General features: G+C 37.8%; 1 pseudogene; it reads left to right on the top strand.

Annotated features, from left to right (window-relative positions):
- The window catches only part of LOC100341253 (zinc finger protein 42 homolog), a 100406-nt pseudogene that overhangs the window by 14126 nt on the left and 58548 nt on the right, over positions 1 to 27732 (top strand).

The following is a 27732-nucleotide window of genomic DNA, read 5'->3' as shown; positions in this document are numbered from 1 at the left end:
TACCTCCTTCTTTGATGGCCCCGTTCTTTCCACTGGGATCTCACTCGCAGAGATCTTCCATTTAGGTTTTCTTTTTCTTTTTTCCAGAGTGTCTTGGCTTTCCATGCCTAAAATACTCTCATGGGCTCTTCAGCCAGATCCGAATGCCTTAAGCGCTGATTCTGAGGCCAGAGTGCTATTTAGGACATCTGCCCTTCTATGAGTCTACTGTGTATCCCGCTTCCCATGTTGGATTGTTCTCTCCCTTTTTTATTCTATCAGCTAGTATTAGCAGACACTACACTTGTTTGTATGATCCCTTTGACTCTTAGACCTATCGGTGTGATCAATTGTGAACTGAAATTGATCACTTGGACTAGTGAGATGGCATTGGTACATGCCACCTTGATGGGATTGTATTGGGATCCCCTGGCATGATTCTAACTCCACTATTTGGGGCAAGTCTTCTTGAGCATGTCCCAAATTGTACATCTCCTCCCTCTCTTATTCCCACTCTTATATTTAACAGAGATCACTATTCAGTTAAAATTTAAACACCTAAGAATAATTGTGTGTTAATCACAGAGTTCAACCAATAGTACTAGAACAAAACAAAGGGAAAATACTAAAATGGATAAAGTACTACATTGTACATCAACAGTCAGGACAAGAGCTGATCAAGTCGTTGTTTCTCATAGTGTCCATTTCACTTCAACAGGTTTCCCCTTTGCTGCTCAGTTAGTTGTCGCCGATCAGGGAGAACATATGATATTTGTCCCTTTGGGACTGGCTTAATTCACTCTGCATGATGTTTTCCAAATTCCTCCATCTTGTTGAAAATGACCGGATTCCGTTGTTTTTGACTGCTGTATAGTATTTTATAGAGTACGTGTCCCATAATTTCTTTATCCAGTCTACTGTTGATGGGCATTTGGGTTGGTTCCAGGTCTTAGCTATTGTGAATTGAGCTGCAATAAACATTAATGTGCAGACAGCTTGTTTGTTTGCCAATTTCATTTCCTTTGGGTAAATTCCAAGGAGTGGTATGGCTGGGTTGAATGGTAGGGTTATATTCAGGTTTCTGAGGAATCTCCAGACTGACTTACATAGTGGCTTAACCAGTTTGCATTCCCACCAACAGTGGGTTAGTGTCCCTTTTTCCCCACATCCTCGCCAGCATCTGTTGTTGGTAGATTTCTGAATGTGAGCCATTCTAACTGGGGTGAGGTGAAACCTCATTGTGGTTTTGATTTGCATTTCCCTGATTGCTAGTGACCTTGAACATTTTTTCATGTGTCTGTTGACCATTTGGATTTCCTCTTTTGAAAAATGTCTATTGAGGTCCTTGGCCCATCTCTTAAGTGGGTTGTTTGTTTTGATGTTGTGGAGTTTCTTGATTTCTTTGTAGATTCTGGTTATAAACCCTTTATCTGTTGCATAGTTTGCGAATATTTTTTCCCATTCTGTTGGTTGCCTCTTCACTTTCCTGTTTCTTTTGAATTACATAAACTTCTCAATTTGATGCAATCCCAAATGTTCAAAATTAAATGTTGGAAGTGAATAATTCAATAGAACAAATAAAAAATGCAGTGGAAAGCCTTAAAAACAGAATTGGTGAAGCAGAAGAAAGAATATCCAAGTTAGTAGACAAATTGGTGGAAATTCTACAGTAAGACTTAAAGAAAAAAGGAGAAATTAGAAAAGTAAAAAACAATGATAGAAATCTATGGGATACTATCAATCCAACATACAGGTATTAGGAGTTGCTAAAGGCATGGAAAGACAGACTGTATTAGAAGGCCTTTTAGTGAAATAATTACAAAAACTTTCCTAATTTGGAGAAAGAAAGGAACATCCATGTACAGAAAGCACATAGAACTCCTAATAGACATGACCAGAATGATATATTTTAATCAAACTCTCCACAGTAAACATAAAGACTCTAAAATGTGCACAAGAGAAACACCAGATTAGTTTCAGAGGATCTCCAGTTAGACTCACAACTGACTTCTCATCAGAAAATCTTCAGGCTAGAAGAGAATGGGAAGCTATATTCCAAGTCTTAAAAGAAAAAACTCTTGACCAAGAATACTGTACCCTGCAAAGTTCTCATTTATGAATGAAGGTGAAATAAAGACCTTCCATAACAAATAGAAATTGAAAGAAATTGTCACTACTCATCCAGCCTTACAAAAGATGCTTAAGGATGTGCTACACACAGAAACAAAGAAACATGGTCATCACTACAAAAGAAGGTGAAGCAGAAAATCTCCCAGTAAAAGTACAAACAAAATCCAAAGTAAACAATAGAAATATTTATAGAAAAAACAGTGCGGCCAAAGTTTATACTTACAAATAGTCACCTTGAATATAAATGGCCTCAACTCACCGGTTAAAAGACACAGATTAGCAGAAAGGATTAAAAAACAAAACCCATCTATTTGCTGCCTCCAAGAAACACATCTCACCAACAAAGATACATGCAGAATGAAAGTGAAAGGATGAAAAAAGATACTCTTTGCTAACAGAAACCAAAAAAAGAGCTGGTGTAGCCACCCTAATATCTGACAAAATAGACTTTAACACTAAAGCTGTCGAAATAGACGACAAAGGGCACTAAAATGATTAAGGGATCAATTCAATGGGAAGATGTGATTATTATAAATTATAGTATAAATGTATATGAACCTAATTACAGAGCACCTGGCTATTTAAAAGAAATGCTAATGGATCTAAAGGGAGACATAGATTCCAATACAATATTAATGGAAAACTTCAATATACCACTTTCAGCAATGACAGATCAACAAGGCAGAAAATCAACCAGAAAACAACAGAGTTAATTGACACTACAAACCAAATGGACCTAACAGATATCTATAGAACTTTCCACCCTACAGTCACAGAATACATTTTCTGCTCACCAGTGCATGGAACTTTCTGTATGATTGCCACATGCTAGGAAATAAAACTAATCTCGTCTCTGCCAACAATGGGATGAAGGTGGAAATGCCAACTCAGGAATCCCTAGAAAATATGCAGACACAGGGAGACTGACAATATTTTCCAGAATGAACAGTAGGTCATTGGAGAAATCAAAAGAGAAATCAAAAAATTTCTGGAAACAAATGAAGATGACAATACAACATATCAAAACTTATGGGATAAACAAAAGCAGTGTTAAGATGAAAGTTTATAGCAACTGGTGCTTGCATCAAGAAATTGGAGAGGCACCAAATAAATGAGCTATCAATGCATCTCAAGGACCTGGTAAAACAACATCAAACCAAACCCAAAGCTAGTAGGAAAAAAGAAATAATTAAAATTAGAGAAGAAATAAACAAAAATTGAACCCCCAAAACTCAGAAAAATGAAGAGCTGATTTTTTGAAAAAAATCAACAAAATTGACACACCATTGGCCCAAATAACCAAAAAAAGGAGAAGATGCAAATCGATAAAATTAGAGATGAAAAAGGAAATGTAAATACAGACACCACAAAAATAAAACGAATCACCAGAAATTACTACAAAGAGCTATATGTTAAAAAACTGGGAAAACCATAAGAAATGCATAGATTCCTGGACATATACAATCTACCAAAATGAGCCATGGAGACATAGAAAACCTAAACAGACCAATAACCAGGATGTAAACTGAATCAATAATAAAGACCCTCCCAACAAAGAAAAGTCCAGGACTGAATGGCTTCACTGCTGAATTCCTTCAGACATTTAAAGAAATAACTCCAATTCTTCTCAACCTATTCCCAATAATTGAAAGGGAGGGACTCTTCCAAAATTCTTTCTATGAAGCCAGCATCACTTTAATTTCTAAACATGAAAAAGATACAGCAGAGAAAGTGAACTATAGACAAATTTCCCTGATGAAAACAGATGCAAAAATTCTGAACAAAATACTAGACAATGGAATCCAACAACACATCAAAAAGATCATTCACCTCAACCAAGTTGGATTTATCCCTGGTGTGCAGTATTGGTTCAACATTGGAAAATCAATAAATGTGATACATCAAATTAACAGATTCATATATATATTGCAGAGAAAGCACTGGATAATATACAAACACCCAATCTTGATGAAAACGTTAAGCAAATTGGATACAGAAGGAACATTCCTCAACACTGTCATGGCAGTTTATGACAAAGCCCTGGCCAGCATCTTATTGAATGGGGAAAAGTTGGAAGCATTCCCACTGAGATCTGGGACCAGACAATGATGCCCACTCTCACCAATGCTATTCAACATAATCTGGGAAGTTTTAGCCAGAGCCATTAAGCAAAAAAAAAAAAAAGAAATCATAGGTATACAAATTGGGATGGATGAAGTCAAACTATCTCTATTTGCAGATGACATCATTCTACATATAGGGAATCCAAAATACTCCACTAAGAGACTACTGCAACTCATAGAATAGTTTGGTAAAGTGGCAGGATATAAAATCAACACTCAAAAATCAACACCCTTTGTGACAATACCATGGTTGAGGAAGAACTTCTAAGATAAATCCCATTCACAATAGCTAGCAAAAACTCAAATATCTTTGGAATAAATGTAACCAAGGGTGTCAAAGATCTTTATGATGAGAGTTATAAAACACTAAAGAAATAGAAAATGATACCAAAGAAAGAAATAGAAAGTGATACAAAAAAATTGAAAAATCATCCATGTTCTTGGATTGGAAGAATCAATATAATCAAAATGTAAACACCACCAAAAGTAATCTACACATTCAATGCAATACTAATCAAAATACCAAGGACATTCTTCTGAGACATAGAAAAAATTTTTCTGAGATATAGATGCTGAAACTCATATGGAAACACAGGAGATCCAGAATATCTAAAGCAATCTTATAGAACAAGAACAAAGCCAGAGGCAACATAAAACCATATTTCAAGACATACTACAGGGCAATATAACCAAAACAGGCTGGTACTGGTGCAAAAATAGGTGGATAGACCAATGGAACAGAATAGAAATGCCAGAAATCAATCCACGCATCTATAACCAACTCCTTTGACAAAGGAGCTAAAATCAATCTCTGGAGTAAGGACAGTCTTTTCAATAAATGGTGCTGAGAAAATTGGATCTCCACATGTACAAGTATGGAGCAAGACCCCTACCTTATACCTTACACAATAAAACAACTCAACATGGATTAAAGAGCTAAATATATGACATGATCACATAAAATTATTAGAGAACATTGGGAAAACCATGTAAGACATCTGCATAGGCAAAGAGGTTCTTGGAAAAGACCCATGGGGCACGGACAATCAAAACCAAAATTGACAAATGAGATTACATCAAATTGAAAATCTTCTGTACTACAAAAGAAACACTCAGCAAAGTGAAGAGGCAACCTACAGAATAGGAGATGTTATTTGCTGGCTATGCAACTAATAAAGGATTAATAACCAGAATCTATACAGAGATCAAGAAACTCAACAACAACAAAATGGACAACCCCTGAAGAAATGGGCAAAGGATTTATTTTTTTAACTTTTATTTAATGAATATAAATTTCCAAAGTACAGAATATGGATTACAATGGCTTCCCCCCCATAACGTCCCTCCAACCCGCAACCCTCCCCTTATCACTCCCTCTCCCCTTCCATTCACATCAAGATTCATTTTCTATTATCTTTATATACAGAAGATCAGTTTAGCATACATTAAGTAAAGATTTCAACAGTTTGCTCCCACACAGAAACATAAAGTGAAAAATACTGTTTCAGTACTAGTTATAGCATTAAATCTCAATGTACAGCACATTAAGGACAGAGATCCTACATGAGGAGTAAGTGCACAGTGACTCCTGTTGTTGACTTAACCAATTGACACTCTTGTTTATGGCCTCAGTAATCACCCTAAGCTCTTGTCATGAGCTGCCAAGGCTATGGAAGCCCCCTGAGTTCACTGACTCTGATCATATTTAGACAAGGCCATGGTCAAACTGGAAGGTACTCTGAAGTACCTTCAGAGAAAGGTACCTCCTTCTTTGATGACCCATTCTTTCCACCGGGATCTCACTCGTGGAGATCTTTCATTTAGGTTTTTTTTCCCCCAGAGTGTCTTGGGTTTCCATGCCTGAAATATTCTCATGGGCTTTTCAGCCGGATCCGAATGCCTTTAGGGCTGATTCTGAGGCCAGAGTGCTGTTAGGACATTTGCCATTCTATGGGTCTGCTGTGTATCTCACTTTCCATGTTGGATCATTCTCTCCCTTTTTGATTCTATCAGCTAGTATTTGCAGACACTATTCTTGTTTATGTGATCCCTTTGGTTCTTAGTCCTATCATTATGATCAATTGTGAACAGAAATTGATCACTGGGACTAGTGAGATGGCATTGGTACATGCCACCTCGATGGGATTGAATTCAAATCCCCTGGTATGTTTCTAACTCTACCGTTTGAGGTAAGTCAGCTTGAGCATGTCCTGAATTGCACATCTCTTCCCTCTCTTATTCCCAGGCATTTTTCAAAAGAGGAAATCCAAATGGCCAACAGACATATGAAAAAATGCTGAGGATCACTAACTGTCAGGAAAATGGAAACCAAAACTACAGTGAGGTTTTATCTCACCCCCTTTTAGAATGGCTTTCATACAGAAATCAAAAAACAACAAATGCTGGTGAGGATGTGGAAGAAAAGGTACCCTAATGCACTGTTGGTGGGAATATAAACTGGTACAGCCACTGTGGAAGACAGTATGGAGATACCTCAGAAATCTGAATACAGACCTACCATAGGACCCAGCCATCCTCCTCCTGGGAATTTACCCAAGGGAAATGAAATCAGCATTTGAAAGAGTGATCTGTAACCCCATGTTTATTTCAGCTCAATTCACAGTAGCTAATATATGGGATCAACCCACATGCCTGTCAACTGAAGAATGGATAAAGAAATTATAGGACAGGAATACCATGGAATACTACACAGCAGTAAAAAATGAAATCCTGTCATTTGTAACAAAATGGATGATACTGGAAAACATCATACTTAGTGAAATAAGCTAGTCCCCAAATGACAAATACCATATGTTCCCCCTGACCTGTGAAATCTAATAGAGCACCTAAAAGGCAACTTATAGAAGTGAAATTGACACTTTGAGAAACAATGGTTTTGAACAGCCCTTATCTCAACTGTTGAGGAACATTTTTTCATACTATTTGTTAAACTCTTTACTTAAAGTAGAGTTAATCATATGTATATAAACTTAATTGAAAATAGATATTAGTAAAAAAAGAGTGGGAATAGGAGAGGGAGGAGGAAGAGAGCTGGAAGAGTGGATGGAAGAGCAGGTCCAGTAAAGGATTGACATGTTCCTAAAGTTGTAATTACGAAATGTATGAAGTTTGTATTCCTTAAGTATATGGTTTCTGGGAAGAAAAAAATGTCTGGAAAAGCTTTATCAGTCATTTTCTGCTAGATTATGGGATAATTTTCTGAAAACACTCTGCTAATAAGAGATATTACCATTCTTTGTCCCTGTGAAAAGTAAACAAGCAAAATGCCTTGAGCATCTTCCAAAAATGGTTGCCACGATCATTGCTCTTGACTGTCCTACTTCTGCTTTGATTGGGCAGCTTCTACCTCTTGGTAGCCATTACTTTGATTATGCTTTGTCTTCAGGATCATGTTATTAAAGCTATATTTCACCTTCTGTTACAATTCTTTATAGAATTGCTCCAGGATCTTGATCTCATTGTTTAAATTTTCCATTGAAAGCTCTGTTCTGCATGGAACAGCTATTCTGGGCACAACAGTTTTGAAACTCACTGAGTAGAAAACATGCTCCAATTTAGATTCTACAGCATTTGCTGTTGTTTCTGCTGTTGATCATTGGTCCTCTTCAGTTAGGACACAAATTAAGATTCATTATTTTCTCACAAATTGACGTGATAGTCTGCTACTGTGGGTGTCATCTTCAATATTGTGTCATCATTTCTTAAAATGAGTTATTCATTTGTAAATTGATGATTTGAAGCACTATGCCTATAAAATTTTCATAAAGCATCAATGATTTCTGTTTTAATAAGATGCATTTATTTGAAAGGCAGAGTGACAGAGACAGAAGGAGAGCAAGAGCAGAAGGTGGAGGGGGGGAGAGAGAGAGAGAGAGAGAGAGAACTCTTCCATCTTCTGGCTCATTTCCAAAATTACCACAACAGCCAGGGCTGTACCAGGCCAAAGCTAGTAATTGGGAAACCCAGCAGGGTCTTTGCAATGGTGTCAAGAACATAAGCACTTGGGCTGTCATGCACTGCTGTCCCAGGCACATTATTAGGAAGCCAGATCAGAAGTGGAGTAATCAGGACTTGAGCCAGCACTCTGCTATGGAATGGCCCAACCACTGCACCTCAACACCTGTGCTAGTATCAATAATTTCACCATTCTTCCACCCAAGCATCACCATAAATTGGTTGCTTTTTCTTGCTTTAGTTTTAACAGAATTCATGTTTCTCTGACAGAGGCTCTTTGCAAATGAATGTTTTATGGTACTTAGCACCTCGAAGTAAATCCTGTCCAGACATTTTATAATAAGTTATAGGAATTTATTTTGGTGCAAAAATATATTATCATAACCATGCCTAATTTTTCAAAATGCACATTTTAATAAGCTTTGTAAACATTGCTCATAAGATCAGAAATAATCAAAGCCAGGATTAAAACGAAGCAAGACTAGAAATAGAAAAAGAGGAATCTCGGATGATGGTTAAGACTTCCTTCTCATTCTCATTGAATCAAGTATTAAAATGTATTTATCCCATTAAATACTCAGTTTCTCTTCCTGAATTGCTGCAGTTGGTCCCAAGAATGTAGAATAGAAGACAAACCTGATAAAAGCAAGAAGATATCACAGATAATGACAATTTGAGAAAGAAGTATATGGAATCCTTGCCTTTGGAAGGCACTAAAACTGTTCTTCCAATTTATAGAAGTCAGTGTGTGTTCATTCAACAAATTGTCTTTATGCACACTTATTATTTGTCATGCACAAGAAACAAGACACAAGCTCTGCCCTTCCAGAGTTTACAGTCTAAGAACAGAGATAAACACATACAATATTGTAAATTTCTGGAATAAGGGAGTTATGCTTTACTCGTATATTTGTCTCTCTTTCCTTCCCAAATCTATACTGGCAGATATTACCACCATTGTTCCAAAAATGTTCAGTAACTTTAATGAGGGAATTAATGAATTTATAGAGGAATAGATAACACTTCCATGAAAACTCTATATGTAAAAAGCCTCATTAGAAAGAAAATTTAAAAATTTTGCATGACAAAGTTCTAACTTTATTGTAAAGATGATATTAACAGAATCTTTCACTTGTTCAGGTCTTCTATTTCATACAGAGCTCTTTACATATTGTCAAAAATCTTTCCAATACCCTCAAAGTTCTCCATGGAGAAACTTGAAACATGAGAAACATGTAGAACACCATAAACTACACCAATGTTTGTCAAAATAAAAATACACAGTAATATATGGCTAATGAATTTTGAGAAAGAAGTTTCATGGAGGAAAGGAGACACTAGCCCTCTGTATTAGTCCATTTTCTGTAGCTACAACAGAATACCTGAGACTGGGTAATTTATAAACAAGAGAAACTTATTCTGGAGACTACGAAGTTCAAGAGCAAGGTGCTGGCATCTACGAAACACTTCAGGCTGTACCATAACATGGCGGAAGTCAGATGGACAAGGAAGCATAGGAGGCAGAGCCCAACTCTTACTTCTTGTCAAGAGCCCAATCCCATTGCAACTAAACCATGCACAATGACAACTGCATTGATTCACTCATGGGGACAGAGGTCTCACAGCTCTCTTAATTGATCCTACATTTTGATACTGCTACAATGTCAATTAAATTTCAGCATGAGTTTTAGAGAGGACATTCAAACCATAGTGCCCTAATAGACCTAAGCATACCATGAAGCTGCAATAAAGATGTGATGAGAGGAGATAGATAAAGTGATGAAAGAAAATTTGTAGCTCAGAAACAGAGTTAAAGAAATAAAATAGTCAAAATAAGTATGAAATATATATTGTAGATCAGAGTATAATATAAAATTATTTTTAAAGGTGCTAGAAAAACTGACAAATATTTAAGAAAAAATATTTTCCACTCTCGAATTTTAGCTTGATCAACAAATTATATGTAGAACAAAAGAAAGGCCAAAAAAATCAAAGAAATTATAAACACATACACATTGTCTCTAGAGATAAGGAGACTTTTATTGCTCAGAAGTGACGCAAGAACTCACAAAGAACATGACAAAGAAGTGGTTATAAAATGTTAAAATCAATATGTTCAAAACTTTACCAAAATTAAAAGTAAATAAAAAATATTGGCAACAAATGTAACAAAGGATGAATTATTTGGTCTACTAAAAACTTATAAAAATAAAGAAAATATCACAAACTTACATGGAGAAACAGAAATGGACAATTTATGAACATAAAACCAAATTGCTAATAAGCACATGAAAAAATACTTTATATCAAAGGCTACCAAGATGATATATATTTGCCCACAAGCCAGGAACAAGTCCCAGATCACACAATGAAGAATAAGCAGGAATTACAGGCAAAATTTCTCTCATATTATGAGATCAGAGAATTTAATTTTGTTTCACCTAGTGCCCTAATGTCAAGCCTCAGATTTCTTAAGTTCAATGCTCTGGAGGGTCTACTTATTAGGCTGTGTCTTCAAAACACAGTAACCTAATGTTACAGAAAAGATTTGTATAAGAATGGATGGGTAGATGAATGGATAGATAGATCAAAACACCTTAGCACCATTTATGAATGCAACGTATAACAGAATATTTTTAAATTTATTTATTTATTTATTTGACAGAGTTAGACAGTGAGAGAGAGAGAAAGACAGAGGGAAAGTGTCTTCCTTCCATTGGTTCACTCCCCAAATGGCTGCCATGGCCAGAGCTACACCGATCTGAAGCCAGGAGCCAGGTGTTTCGTCCTGGTCTCCCATGCAAGCGCAGGGGCCCAAACACTTGGGCCATCCTCCACTGCCTTCCCGGGCCACAGCAGAGAGCTGGACTGGAAGAGGAGCAACTGAGACTAGAACCCAGTGCCCATATGGGATGCTGGCACCGCAGGCAGAGGATTAACCAAGTGAACCATGGTGCTGGCCCCAACAGAAGAATATTTTAAAACTACAAGAAAACAGAAATAGAGAAGTTCAAAATATTTATGAATAACAAACAAAATATATTCGGATAAGATGATATAGATAAAGCCATGTCTAGAATTTGGCTTTGGGAAAAAAAAAGTGCTTTATAAATAGAAGAGAAGATCCTGGTAAGACAGAAAGTAAGACTTCACATCAAATTCTCAAAGAGATTGGATAGTTCTCGGAAGGTACATTCATGCAGAACATGAATGAGTATTTAACTGGTGGAAGCATCCATCTGATTGCTATGCATTGTAGCAGAAAGCAGAACACAATGCTACAAGAGCCACAAACCCTTACATTTGAATTGAGATGGGATGGAATTCTAGGAAAAGCCAGTTGCAAAAGACAGAATGCTTAGGTACTAGTTCTCAAGGTAGATCAAAGACAGACCCCAGTAAACCACAAAACAAGCTGGGAAAGAATTGAGAAAGATGTTCAAAAACAAACAAGAAAATTTGTTCAAAAACAAACAAGAAAATCTAAACCAAAAAGAAAGAAGGAAGAGTTATATGTAGTGAGTGGTTAACAGAAAGAAATGCCTTAAATAAATCAAGAAATATGATGGTGAAACCACACAGATGAACAACTAAGAAATTACTAGAGAATTCAATGAAAGTTATTTTGTTAGAGTAGGAGAACATAAATCAGATTACTGTAGAGTGAAAAGTCAATGTGGAAGAAAAAAAATGATATAAAGCATTTCTTCAAAATGTTTGATGGTATAGGAATAATTGGATAGCATTGAAGTCAATTGATGAATTAAAAAAATGAACAAATGAGTTAATAACTACCAAAGCAATATATATATAAATTTCCTTATTGTTATGGCAATTAATCCTGGATAATTTTTTTTATTTTCAATAAATTGTTTTAATTTTTTTATTAAAAAACCTAAATATGCTTCAATATTTTTTTAAACTTTTATTTAATGAATGTAAATTTCCAAAGTACGACTTATGGATTACAATGGCTTCCCCCCCATACCGTCCTTCCCAACCACAACCCTCCCCTTTCCCACTCCCTCTCCCCTTCCATTCACATCAAGATTCATTTTCGATTATCTTAATATACAGAAGATCAGCTTAGTATACATCAAGTATGGATTTCAACAGTTTGCTCCCACACAGAAACATAAAGTGAAAAATAATAGATGATTTTTTTTAAATGATGATGAAATCAGAGCAGACCTATTGTCATGTTTAATCCCAGTGAGAGTCAAGTTGGGAATTGATAATTTCTTTTTTTTTTTTTTTACAGAGGATCAGTTTAGTATGCATTAAGTAAGGATTTCAACAGTTTGCACCCCCATAGAAACACAAAGTGAAATATATTGTTTGAGTACTCGTTATAGCATTAAATCTCAATGTACAGCACATTAAGGATAGAGATCCTACACGAGGAGTAAGTGCACAGTGACTCCTGTTGTTGACTTTACCAATTGACACTCCTGTCTATGGCATCAGTAATCTCCCTATGCTCCAGTCATGAGTTTCCAAGGCTATGGAAGCCCTCTGAGTTCTCCGACTCTTATCTTGTTTAGACAAGGTCATAGTCAAAGTGGAGGTTCTCTCCTCCCTTCAGAGAAAGGTACCTCCTTCTTTGATGACCTGTTCTTTCCACTGGGATCTCACTCGCAGAGATCTTTTGCCAGAGTGTCTTGGCTTTCCATGCCTGAAATACTCTCATGAGCTTTTCAGCCAGATCCAAATGCCTTTAGGGCTGATTCTGAGGCCAGAGTGCTATTTAGGACATCTGCCATTCTATGAGTCTGCTGAGTATCTCACTTCCCATGTTGGATCACTCTCCCCTTTATTTACTCCATTGGTTAGCGTTAGCAGGTACTAGACTTGTCTATGTGCTCCCTTTGACTCCCAGTCCCTCCACCATGACCAACTGTGAACTGAAACTGATCACCTGGAACAGTGAGATGGCATTGGTACATGCCACCTCGATGGGATTGAATTGGAATCCCCTGGTATGCTTCCAACTCCACCACTTGGGGCAAGTCAGCCTGAGCATGGAAGAGATGTATAATTTGCTTCAATATATTTATAGTCTTCTTATATCATTATTAGTAACTGCAGGACCCTAATATCTACTAGACTTTTGTAAATCAGTTGTTCTGACCTGCCATTCCAGTTCTCCAATGCAGAATTTTTTTAACATGTGTTAAGCAGCAGTAACTTTATTTCAAGGTTCAAGGTCTTCTTTTTTTTTTTTTTTTTTTTTTTTTTTTTTTTTTTTTTTGACAGGCAGAGTGGACAGTGAGAGAGAGAGACAGAGAGAAAGGTCTTCCTTTTACCTTTGGTTCACCCTCCAATGGCCGCCGTGGCCGGTGTACCACGCTGATCCGAAGCCAGGAGCCAGGTGCTTCTCCTGGTCTCTCATGTGGGTGCAGGGCCCAAGAACTTGGGCCATCCTCCATTGCACTCCCGGGCCATAGCAGAGAGCTGGACTGGAAGAGGGGCAACCGGGACAGAATCCGGCACCCCGACTGGGACTAGAACCTTGTGTGCCAGCGCCACAGGCAGAGGATTAGCCTATTGTGCCACGGCACTGGCTTATTTCAAGGTCTTTAGATTTGGTTTTACCCATGTAACTCTTGCCATGTAACCCCTTTTGTCAGCTATACCTTTCTACAAATAGCCTTTAGAGACATTCTTTTCATATATATGTGCCTCACAGAAAGATCACCCTTATTACAGGGTTATAGAAAGAAATGTAATGAATAGAAATGATTAAAAACAAAACTCCTAAATGTTTAGAAAAGCCCTATGCTTCTTGTGTAAGCATTTTTGTTAAATTCACAGGCAATGTATAAGGGAAAGGAATGGGGAACAAGTCTCACAGTCATCTAAGTTGCCCATTTCCATTCTAAATCTTGCTTTTGTTTATAATTCTCCTGCAATGATTTTCTTGCTCCTTCATCTACTCCATTTCTGATTACTATGCATTCTTTTTAGGGCTACATCAGGAATCCTATAGAGTGAGTTGTAGCCATGCTTCTGCTCAGGAGCAGCTATCTGTTTTGAATATACCCAGAGGGTCATGACTCAGACACCCTCTAAGAAACACACACCAGATAGCTACCTGACACTGGATTCTGTAATGAAGAAAGATTGTGCCTCATGGAGCCTCCTAATCAATTGTGCTCATGCCAGGATAGGGCAAGTATGTTACCTAACAGAAGATACATTCTAACAGGGAACCCAAAACTTCAATGTAGTAGAAATACAATTGGACCATTAATCTAGCACCTGAACTCACATTCTCCATAACTCAGGGCTTCCAAGGCCTGGTTCTATATGGTAGAGAATGCTTAAAACCCCGGGTGCCGGCGCCCCTGTGGAGGATTAGCCTAGTGAGCCACCACGCCGACCAACTAAATCTTATTCTTTGTCAAAACAGTCCACTGGGGGCCAGCGCTGTGGTGTAGCAGGTTAATGCCCTGGCTTAAAGCGCTGGCATCCCATATGGGTGCCAGTTCTAGTCCCGGTTGCTCCAGTTTCAATCCAGCTCTCTGCTATGGCCTGCGAAAGCATTAGAAGATGACCTAAGTCCTTGGGCCCCTGAACCCATGTGGGAGACTCAGAAGGGGCTCCTGGCTCCTGGCTTTGGATTGGTGCAGCTCCAGCCATTGCGGCCAACTGGGGAATGAACCATCGGATAGAAGACCTCTCTCTCTCTCTCTCTCTCTCTCTCTCTCTGCCTCTCCTCTCTCTGTCTAGCTCTGACTTTCAAATAAATAAATAAATCTTTAAAAAAACAGCCCATTGAGCTAGTGTTGGCTCACTTCAGTCTGATTCTGGGCTCATGAGGTAACCCTTCCAAACACTCACCCCAACACTCCACCGTATGATAAAATGGAAAAAGAGACCGTAGTAACCTTTCTAGACTTTCTGGCCACTCCACTTACTGCTCTATGAAACCCTGTGCCTCTTCTGCTACCACTTCAGTAAAACTTGAATAATAATATTGGTGTCTCATAGACATATAATTGAGAAGACCAAAATACTTTAAAATATGTGCAAGGTATCCATTCGCAACCAATGTTCAATAATCATAGCTTCATCACTATTTTTCTCATAGACTCTTGTTACCAAAATCTGAGGTACAAACCAGCTCTTTCAATGTTTGCATTTGATACTTATGGCAAGATATTATATAGTTCAAGAAAATAGCAGAAAATAAAAAGAATCAGTTGTGTTCTCCTTCAACTAACCCTTCAAGCTCATTGTGTCAAAAACAAAACAGAACGAAACAAAAGACCTTCATACCTGCAACAATTCTTTCAAAGTTTTCATCTGTTTGTGTTTCTTTGAGGCAGGTTGAACAGTCAAACTCCCCACATCTCATGTCCTCTCCTGCTCCTCTCTCTGGAATGTTATATTAAAATACCTTGGAGACATCCTTTTAGATTAATAATTTGGAGCCAAAAATGTCTGTTTCATTTTATTTGTTTTCTCCTATTTTGATAAAGTGGCAAATATCACCTGCCTGTCCCTTAAGTATTTAGTGTTTAATTTCTTTCCTTACCAAGAAAATAGCATATACAGTAATTCTTCCTCTACTGTATATAAATTCCAAATGCTATCTTAGAGAATTATGAAATAAAAATGAATGCTTTTTTAAAGCATTTATGGAGACTGGGGAATAAATGATAGAATTTTCTTATATTTCTTGTATATGCAGATAACAGATACATTTAATGCAAGAAGGAAATAGAATTTTAATAGAATTTTTAACTAAAGATCTTGAAACAAAACTAGACATACATTTTAATTGAATTTCTGGCTCAAATTACAGCAAACCATTATAAATCATTAGGAATCAGTTTTAAAACTGCTTTCACTTTTCTCCGTATTACAAACACAGAGGTAAGGTTTTACAGCTTCAGATAAGTGTTAATAAATTACCCGAATTTCAAAATTAATGGCTGCCCGGCTGCTTTGGGGAGATATCATTGTGTTTCATGAATATTTTGATTTTGTGATTAGATCAAAATGCACTGAATTCCTAAACAGTCATAACCAAGGTCTGCTGATCATAAACTGTTCTTTTTTAATAAATTATATTCCTCACAAATCTGCTGATATGGAATAATTAGAAATTGGTTGCCTGCATTTACTGTAATATTTGCATGACTTTAGATCTCCACCTACTGATCTAGAGGCTGGCAGGAAATGTACATTTTGTACATTTCTAAATATACCTTGCCTGCAGAGATAATGGTTTATATTGTGATGGTAAGAAGGTTTTTATTTGCAAAAAACAAAGAGGTGTCACTTGCCAGTTCTGGAAGACATTGATTAGGCAGTTTATGTCATTCCTATTCAGAACTTATTATTTACAGCTTTCTTGCTTCCTTTCCTTTGTAGCAGATAAAGATCTGTATCTTGTAAACTGCTTAAGGATAGTCTATTTTGTCTTTTTAGGGAGTCTTAAAATACATTTTATGGAATGCAAGCATCCTGAAACTAAATGTAAACTGAGTAAAATACAGGATCCCAACCGAATATATATCTCCAAGGAAAATCTATAAATTAACTGGTACATAAATAGCTACGTGGGGAGGGAGGGTGGAATCCCTGTGTGAACTCATCCTCTGCTGTGTAGAGAACATGCATCTAAATCTGAACCTGTATAACCAACTGCAGAATCTGAAAACTAAGTGCAGTCAATCTGGAGAAACCCCTGATTGCAGATACCTTAAACTGTTGTTGTTTTTAAAATGCACTTATTTATTTGAAAGGCAGAGTTACAGAGAGAGAGAGAGAGAGAGAGAGAGAGAGAGAGAGAACTTCCATTCACTGGTTCCCTCCCCAAATGGCTTCAACAGCCAGGGCTACACCAGGTTGAAGCCAGGAGCCAAGAGCTTCTTCCAGGTCTCCCACATGGGTGCAGGGACCCAAGCACTTGGGCCATCTTCAGCTGCTTTCACAGACCATAGCAGAGAGCTGGATTGGAAGAGCAGCAGATGGAACATGAACTGGTATCCATCTGCGATGCCCTGCTGCAGGCAGTGGCTTAACCCATTACACCACAACACTGTACCAACGCTATTTTTTCCTTTTAAATTTTATTGGCTCTTATAAAGTTGAATGACTCCAGGAGCTAAAATTTTTAGACTACCCAATATCGTAGTGCTTATGGAACATTTATGAAAGCCTTGTTGAGAGAGTAGTTTTCAACAAAGGGTCAAGAATAGTTCTTGGTAAAATCCAAACAAATTCAGGAGGAGAGTGCATGAGACTCTGCTGCTGCTTCCACTGGGAAACACTTTGTTCATTCTAGAACTGGTACTATTGGCTTCCTCTGAGCCTTCACAAGCTAGGACCATGGAGTCCTAAGATCCTAACCCTGTGAGTTTAATCCCAATGCAGGAAATCATTCTATGATTCTTCCAAAGTAAGATTGGGCTCAGCCAGTTGTGGTTCATGGCACCTGGCATTTTATCAAAGAGTTTTCAGATCTGGCCAGTCACAATGGCTCACTCTTGAGATTCACAGCAACTCCTCAACTAACTGCAAACACAAGGGGAATAAAAATGAATGGCTAGATTCAAATGCATAAGTATCCACAGCAAAGATTTCAGTGAACAATGTCCATCTTTTTAATTAATAAAAAGACTAACCTAGCAAGAGCACAAATGCTCAGTTGTCTGTAAGCAGAGGGAGGATTGGATAATATTCACATTGATAATTGGGAAGCCAGTCTTACTATAGCATATTATATGAGCAAAAATATTTAAGAATCTACCCCAAAATCCTAATGAGAATCCATGAAAGCTAATAAGAAATTCAGCCCATAAAGAAAAACTAACAAGGTATCTACCTCATAAGGCTGTCACGTGGATTAAATGAGACAGAGTATATGAGATGCTTAGGCACCTAAAATAGAATAAACTATAACTATTAAACTTATAAAAATGTAGAAATGTGAAAGGTTTTATAGAGACAAACTTTCGGTATGAATTTTTTTTTCATCAGACTTCCTTTACATATCATTCTATTTAATCCTCCGCCTGTAGTGCTGGCACCCTGGGTTCTAGTTTTGGTTGGATTCTGTCATGGTTGCTCCGCTTCCAGTCCAGCTCTCTGCTGTGGTCCGGGAAGGCAGTGGAGGATGGCCCAAGTGCTTGGGCCCTGCACCCGCATGGGAGACAAGGAAGAAGCACCTGGCTCCTGGCTTCGGATCGGGGCAGCACCAACTGTGGTGGCCATTTGGGGGGTGAACCAATGGAAGGAAGACCTTTCTCTCTGTCTTTCTCTCTCTCACTGTCTGTAACTCTATCTGTCAAATAAATAAATAAAATCTTTAAAAAAAAAAAAAAGAAAAGAGAATTTGTAGAACACTGATGTTTGTTACAGTTGAGAATGGAAGAATACAAACCATGATTTTATAAGGGTAATTCTGGGCCTCATTAACTTAAACCTCTAAGAAGAGTCCCCTCTTTTTATGTTTATATTATGATAATATGTATTAGGTCTATATCTTTAAGATAATTCCTCTCTTCCAGGATCTTGCAAATTCTTCTTCAGTGGGCATGTCACCAAGGTACCTGAATGTCCCTCGGGTAAGAAGATTATTATAGATAGCCTAAATGGACTGAAGTAGAGCCAAGGAGACTACATGGTCCCATTCTGATGTGGCAGTGAGCTAAATCAACATTCTTTAAATTTCTTCTTATGTGGGAGGGTATTTGGTGCAGCAGTTCAGATGCCACATGGGATGCCCGCATCCCATATTGTGCACCTGGGTTTGAATCCTCACACCACTTCTGATTCCAGCTTCCTGCTGATGTGCATCCTGGAACGCAGCAGGTACTGGCTCAATACTTGGGTCCTTGCCACCCACATGGAAGACCTGGACTGAGTTCCTGGTTTCTAGCTTCAGCCTGGCCCAGCCTTGGTTATTGTGGGCATTTGTGGAGTACACTATCAAGATGGAGAATTTCTCCCTCACCCTGTGTGTCTCTGTCTCTAACTCTGTCTCTATCTCTATCTCTATCTCTATCTCTACCTCTATCTCTACCTCTATCTCTACCTCTATCTGTACCTCTAGCTCTAGCTCTAGCTCTCCCTATCATCTCCCATGGATCCAGAGCTGTAAATGGGATTTAGATCAGGCTTTTTATCCCTAGTCCAGTGTTTTTTCACACTTCCAGGATGCTGAAGACAGAAGACTCCATGAAGAAATGTACGTAGGCTCTATGACCAGGTAGACTGGGGATAATTCCAGGTTGTCCACTTTGTAGTCACATATCTGTGAACCAGGCACTTTAATCTGAGCTGTATTTACAAGATAGGCATATCTACACTTGTTTCATAAGGTTGTGACAAAAATGGCTATGAGAAAATTGTGTCTGTTAGATATTACATATTCGACAAATATGAATTTTCTTCACATTTCCTCTTGATAATGAACTTCCCTCCTAACAGTGACTCATGTTCAGAAGAACTCCTCTGTAGCTGTCACATGAGGGAATATTACTCAGCCATTAAAAAGAATGAAATTCTTTAAATTTCTTTGTTGTGTTTTGCAACCAAATGGATACAACTGGAGACAATTATGCTTAGTGAAATAAGTCAGTCCCAAAAAGACAAATATCCTATGTTTTCTCTAATATGTGTAGTTAATATACAATACAGAAAATTATAAGAATGAAACTGACCACCTATGATTTGATTGTTGTTTATAGTCTATATTCCTGTGGAACAGTGGTCTTTACACGTTTTACTTGTTGAACATTATGGTTAGTGGCGCATTAAGCCTATGATTAGAGAGTCAATTGTAAGTATATTGTTGCAAAAATTAGAAAAAAGGAAATAGGATGGGTTGAGGGAAAGAAGTATGATTATCTGTTTAGAATTATATCTATGAAATATGTTACATATGTTCTCTTTATATTAATATAAAATGTTTTAAAAAGAGAATCAACTTTGAAACACTCTTTCAGTGCTTTGTGATGTTGAACACTTAACACAAGTAGGGGAACTAAGATGTGCGCAGTACCAAACATGGGATGAATAAAAAAGGTAATATTTCTGTTAGTCACATTGTCATGATTTTTAATTTATCAGAATTTCATAGAAAAAAGTTTCTTGAGCTCTACAAAACAGATCAAAACAAAGAGTAAATACATTTTAAAACAAAAAGAGTAGCAAAAGTTCCAGGAGAGGTAACAACACATATTGAGGGAATATTAATATAGCTATGAAGAAACATCCCATAGGTCCCAATCTTTCTAATGGAAATTAAATGTACAGTTTTATGTAACTCAGTTCGATATTCACGAATTAGCAGACTTATAAAAATGGAGAGAAAGTTATTAGTAGTATAAAACAAAGAGTCTCTAATTGCATACAAGTTTCCTATCTTCAGCACAGAATAGATTTAAAGGTACTTGACAAATTAAGAAACTAAAGCAAAGTAAAAAAAAAAAAAAATCCAGCTAATGCTATTTTCCAAGAAGGAATTGGTAGAGAAGAGAGATAACCCAACTGCCCTTCCCAAAGCTGAAGGCTGAGGTTATTATTATTTGCCTTGAAGAAAGAGCAAAAGGAAATAACAGTTCAGAAGAGAGGATATGGGGAGACTAAAATGTCGGGCTTCAACTGTGGAAAAAAATGCTTTTGCCAAGAAATCCAAAAATAGTGGGATTTGATAAAAAGTAGTCATCAAAAAGGTGGAAACATCTAGGTCATTTCTAGATTTGTTTTCAGATTGGGGACCCAGACCATAATCATCAACATCTAAAGTACAATAATTATATATTTTTTGCCTTCCATGATTGCTAGCATTTGAGCTGAAAACAAGACAGCAATACCCAAGCTTGCCTCTGTGGCCACACCTGAGTGACTCCAGAAAAATAGGACTCTGATGGTTATGATACAATATAATGCATTTCATTCAGCTTCATTGATAAAGCTCGCCTTCTCTCTTGAATTTGCAAAAAGTTATCATCCACAACTCAGAATGGGGACTAAATACTTGCAATGGCTCCATTTCCTAGGAATTTAACAAGAACTGGAGACATTTACAGAATCATAAGAGGTCAAGGAAACTTTTTATTAGGATAAGCTTAAACTTTATTCTAAAGTTTGGGTCACTGACTTTTGACATCAAATGCCCTTCAACTATATTATGAACTCCTTGAAGATAGTAAATAAGATATTGATAAGCTGTTTTTGAAGTGATATGATGGTGTTGAGAATCTCCAAATTATAATACTACATTATTTCTCTTATAAAAATTCATTTACTTCAACTGAAAATATAAGCAAGTGCTTTAGTGTTAGACCAGGTAGGTTGGAGCCCAGGGTGCTAGCTGTATTCAGCGGTATAGCTCTTGGTGATTCAATTCTTTTTTTCACAAGTTGAAATCATTTGTGCCTTGCTCAAAGTATATGTTCAAAAATTTAAGTTGATTGCATAAACATACACAGAGACACATTTATGTGACTTCTTTACCCACAGGGAAGTGACTGCTATACCATTGGGGAGGTTATTTTCAGGAAATAATAAAATAAAGGCATCAAATTTTGTCTCATGTAGCAATCATCGAAGAAACTAAGATATGCACAGCAAACAAATGGGAAGCCTGGGCATTAAAAAAAATGACATCTAAAAGGCCCTGAGGCAGACATTGTGCTGTAAAGGGCAGCTACAAGACTTGTTGCGAAGAAATAGGGAGTTTCTAACAGAAGCTCCAACATTGGGAATTGCTGATAACAGGATTCTATGGCCTACGGATTCCAGGATTTGGATTCCAAACCTTTGCAAACACTTTAAAAAGCCCCTGACATAGACACACTGTGCTGGACAGGTGAGCTACAGAAGGTGTTCCGAGGAATTAAAGAGCTTTTAACAGAAGCTCCAACATTAGGAACTCCTGAGCAAGCCATTGATAGAATGATCCTCTTTAGATCAGTTACAGCTTCAATGAAAGGGATCGTCCCAGATGCTGCTGAACACAACTACCTCAGCGAAATTAGGGCTAAATGTCTACCTCTTAAGTCTTCACAGGTGAGCCTTTACAGGCCTCACATCAAGACCGCTGCACCTTGAGGCAGAAATGCTGGGCCTGCCTCCTCTTTTGATTCTCTCTGGGAACTGTTATTGCCAATAAAACTCTTAATGGGTTCTTGTATTATAATTTTCTACACTCAAGCTAAATGGGTTTTATAATCTACATAAGGGTAGCCAATCACCACCCAATATCTGGGAGTCTGTAAGATATGTTCTTTTCATCTCAAGGGCCACCCCACTTACAATTGGTCTTGTTCCAGTTTTTGCTTATGCTAATTAACAAACATATATGTTTCAGAACTCAACAACTTCCGGGGGTAACCAACTATGCAGGGGACACAGCCATTGGCGGTGATCAAAACTGCTCCAGCTCACAAAGTGAGTTTGTTAGATAAGATAGGTCGAGACTTCCAGACCCAGGACAGGCAAGACCTGCACTAGGCCCCTCTTAAGCAGGAAGCAGCCATAGAAGACTTGATGATTCTATGCTGTTCAACGTCCTTTAGGATAAAGGGAATTTACTCTCTGAGAGGGAAATGTTGTAGGCAGGCATAAAGTGACTAGGTCTGTAAGCTGGACACCACACCCTCCACCATGCTCCCTGTGTAATCCCAGCACCTACCTGACCACACCTGTGTGCCCACCTGCCAATCAGGGTAATTAACCACGCCCCTTTGGAAATGGATTAAAGGCCTGGAACATGGGGGGCCGGCCCTTTTGCCCTTTTTGCCATTGAGGACCCTTGTTGCCCTGTGCCTTCGGGCCACCCCACCCCATGCTTTCCGGCCTGCAACTCCTCACCATGGCTGGCTCCTGGTGCTTCGGATGAATCCAGATTTCCCTCTTTCTTCTAGATAGAGTCCTCACTCTCCTATGCATTTCTCTCACTAAATACAAAGCTTACAAATTAAAAAAATAAAATAAAAAATAATTTAAAAATCTGAAAGGAAAAATACAGAAATACAGGAGCATTTCCTCCTTGCAGGCCTTGATACACATTTTGAAAGTGAAAAGTATGTTCACACTCCTCATAGGCATCGAGGTTTCTCACAGCTACCCACCAAATTATTGCCAAAAGCATGATATCTGACCTTCTTTAAACTGAATATTGATCCCTAAGTACTATAATATCCATAGCATCTACAGAAATGATGGAAGGAAAGAATACATACTGTTAGGAAAGCATCCTCTCTCTCTCTCTCTCTCTCTCTCTCTCTCATTAAAATTCACGATCTATACATTCCCATTCATGAAACAAATCTGTGATTTCAAATATATGAAACTTTATGCTACATGCACTTTCAAGAACTTCATGGCTGAATTTTCTATATTTTTATGTACCTACTAAGTCCTAGTTACTTATCTAAAGATGACAAATATTTGTTGAATTGATACAATCCAGAGCCTACTTGTAATTCAATAATATAAGGCAAAAACAATTGCTAAAAACCCAGACACAAAATAAATGGTAAAAATGTTATGAAACATCAGTCTTGCCCATTATTAATCAAAGCTACTACACTAAAACAAAGTCTTCTCATTTGCATAAAACCAAAATTTGCACAACTGTGATTTAAAGGCACTTTAAGGGTTTGTAAGACTCATGGTAGGATCCCATTTTCCATAGGGCTACAGGCAACGTTAGAAGTTTGGACTGCTCAGCTTATCAGAGGTGGTACATCTTCCTGAGTCCCAGTGTTGTTAATCAAGATAGATGGCAGACTAGTTAATGCTGCTGTTAGTAAGACTGTGGCAAAGATTAGAAGGTTATCAAACAGATATAAACAGGAGTTCTAGGATTCCTATCTAACATATGAAATTAACAACTAATAGGTATCTTTCTTTGATAGTTGATTTGATTGAGTGCATGTGGATAAAAGTCAACAAGTGAACAACTTGATTGTCTGCTGAATTAATAGAATGGAAGGACTTTAAATGGTTCTGAAAGCTAATTTAATTCAGAAACCTCTGTGAGGTTCCAGCTCTTTTGTGAAACGAGTGAATAAAATGTTGGCAATTCATTCAGAATAAAAATGTGAGCATTAGCTTCTTCTGTTCTTAGAATTTAAAAAAAAACATATTTGGAAATGGTTTATTCAAGGAGGAAACATTAAACTTATGAGTATGTTCATATTATCCTCTAAATAAACACTGAAAATTAAAATAAAGGAAAGCTGCCCTTCAAAAATTAGCCTGGAGCTTACAGTCATTTCTATCTCAATCTCTCTCTTACATTTGTCTTCTCAGACATTTTCATTTGTTTGTATTTCCTTCTCTAACAATTAAAAAATTCCCTTTCCTGGGCCCATTTAAATTTCAATTGCCAATGTAAATGGGTTGTTTCCACCCTTGGTGGGCATTTCTCAGACTGCTGTAGTATTCCTGGAATCATGCTCTAGGACAGACTACAGCACTGGCTTAGGCTCAACTCACTTCATCATTAAACTCCTACCACCATGGTTTTCCCTGTTCTCACTTTCCCAAGCTTCTTTCTTCCTCAGGAAACTCATTTGTTCCCTCCTTACCTGCATGTCTGCACAGATCTCACTACCTCCTTAAACCACAGGTGAAATCTCTCTCCCAACTGCCCACCGCCCACTCCATACCTGCTCCTGCCTGAAGACACACATAGCACCTTCTGCTTCTCTTCCAGGCCACTGCTGTATTAAGATAAGCAGGTAAACAGAGGTGCCATGCCTTTCTTTCCTATGGAACTGCAAACTCAATGCAAGATGATGCCAGAGGATAAGGAAGAAGTCAAGTCAGAGGTTGTTTCTGAACCAACCCAAACTCAAAGCTAACCTCTGCTTTGCATTGACTAGGATCCACTTGGGAACCCTTCCAGAAAATATGTCAAAATCAGAAGTCAGGGCAGGTGTTCTGCACAATGGCTAACGTCGCTGCTTGGGGCACCCACATTCCACATAGTAGAGCTTGGTTCGAGTCTGGGCTGCTCCACTTTCTAGCCAGCTTCCTGCTAGTGCACATCCTGGAAGGCAGCAGGTAATGGCCCATGTCCCTGAGTCCCTACACCCACATAGGAGATCAGGGAGGAGTTCCTGGCTTCTGGTTTCAATCTGGCCCAGCTATGGCTGTTACAGGCATTTGAGAGTGAACCAGTGGATGGGGAATTCTCTCTCTCTTTCTCAAGTAAGACAAAAATAAACAAATAAAAATAAAAGTCAGGAGTCTATTCAGTTTGACTCTTTCCCCATATCAGGCTCCTTTTCATTGTTAGCAAAATGGAACAGTCCTATCTATGGTGTGATCTACACCCTGGACACTATCCTAGGCCCTAGCCCCCACCACCACGGCTAGAAGCCAGGTGACCACATGGCCCAACCACAGGTGTCAGCTCCACCCCCACCCTAATGGGATTCACAGCTCCTACTTCCCTGCCCCACCCCAGCAAAGTTTTAAGAGGACCTGTTCCTGAACACGTGCTTCTCTCTCTCTCTCTCGATCTCTTTCTCTCTCTGTCTCTCCCTCTCTCTGTTTATCTCTCTTGATCTCTCTCTTATTCTCTCCTTCTCACTCTTTTCCTTCTTTGCTCCTTCTCTCCATTCCGTTGGATTTCCAACCCTTTCCCTTACTCCAGGTTTGATGTGTTTTGTGCAGCTTTGCAGTCATGTCTTCAGTGATGCCTCCAAAGGGAACAGCCACGGACGCACCTGCTGAACGTTAATAGTGTATTTTAAGTCCCAGGCTACCTTATACCTTCTCCTCTCCTCCAACATTTTTTTCTACAAAAATCTAACATTGATGTTTTCATGTTCCTTTACTTAAATCAAGCCTTTCTCCTCAATGAAAAAAATAACACAATTTATAATTTCAAAAAAATTCAAATAATTATTCAAATTCTAGTTGGAACAAAGCATAGGACATAACCTTAAATGGAAAAGGCCAGATTCAAAACTGTTGATATAGAAAGAACCTTGCTGTGCCATTTCAGAATAGTAATCTGTGAATAGTAAAAAGAGGGGAAATACAATAAGATGTCAAGTTTGGTTACTGCTGAGCAGTTAATTCTTGTATCGTCTTCTGTGTGATTTTCTGTATTTCCTACACTTTTTAATGATCATGCAATACTTCTAAAATTAAATGAATAAGCCATTTAAACTTATAAACAATGTCATGCACATATACATACTACATAATCACTTTCACCTCCCAACTTTCTTTTTACCCTCACAAATACCTCCAAGTACATGTTCACAAAGCAGTGCTGTACAGATCCTGAGTGTGCCCAATCCCCAATTTGCATCAAGAGTGTAGGCTGTGGCGGTAGCCTGCAATGATTTTAATTCTAGGTCTGCTGATTTGTAATTTGTTACCTTCAATAAAGCACTTAACCAACTTCATCTGTAGCCTCATCTATAAAAAGGGAGATAGTAATTCTATTCATTTTTATTTAAACAAATATCCTGTGCTCTCCCACAAGTGGCCAGAACTGCGAGTTCCATCCTGATTCACTGTATTTCAAAAAGGAACCCTCTGCGCTGGAAGTTGGAAATGGATTTCTGGTCTTGAGTAGTAGAGATTATTAATCTTCCCTCATGAAACAAAGAATAAGAATTGCTTTGAACATGCACACATTAAGGTCCAAGTAATTCCACAGCATTAAGAGGAACCTTGAGATCTAGAATACTACATTTTAAGGAAGTTGTCAATATCTGGATAACACACTAATCACAGAGATGGGGGTAGGAGCTGCCTCTCAGTGACAACAGAAAAAATGAAATCATAAAGTTTTTGTTTTAAAGATCAGGAAGGAAAAACCTGAAGTATTTCAAATATTTTTAGTTAAAATATGGTTAGTAGGTATATGAAAATTAATCTCAGATAAATCATTATTGCTAACTTTAAAATGCAGCAAATATTGTTGATAGTTCACTTAGCATTCCACCCCATCTCTTCGGCATCCCACCATCATTTTGTTCTTTTAGAGAACATCAATGTATCCATTTACTTTTCATGTGTTGATTCGCCAGTCTTTGCTCACCAGCCCTCAAATTCCTCCACTGAAAATTCTGTAATAACAGACGGTTTAATAGGTTTCATGAATAGGAATGAAAACTTAGAATTTTTAATTAAACAAACAGTTGGTTAAATAATAGCAATATAGTGTGCAATGTTGAATGTGCTAGCCACTCTCCTACGTATTTTGAATTTTTCATAAAACTCCTGTGAGAAATACATAATACATTATTCTGATGGAGAACTGAGACTCAGAGGTTAAATGACCAGCCCAAGGCCACACAGTTATTACCTGTTGGAGTAAGGATTGGAACTCAGCTATTCTGATGGACAGTCTATCAACTCTGCTGGCCCTCAGATGAAATGAGGACTACAGGGCATTAGTAAAACATTTACCAGATTCTTAGAATTGTAGAAAATTGTTTGACAAAAGATTTTAAAAGTGTTTATCAGAATCTTAGAATTTTAGAGCAAAAAATAAAATTAAGGAAAATATCCAGTCCAATGCCCAAAT

This window comes from Oryctolagus cuniculus, chromosome 6 (assembly GCF_964237555.1).
Source record: "Oryctolagus cuniculus chromosome 6, mOryCun1.1, whole genome shotgun sequence".
Lineage (NCBI taxonomy): Eukaryota > Metazoa > Chordata > Mammalia > Lagomorpha > Leporidae > Oryctolagus > Oryctolagus cuniculus.
Note: the sequence above shows the minus strand (reverse complement) of the source record. Positions and strands in the feature narration are given on the sequence as shown.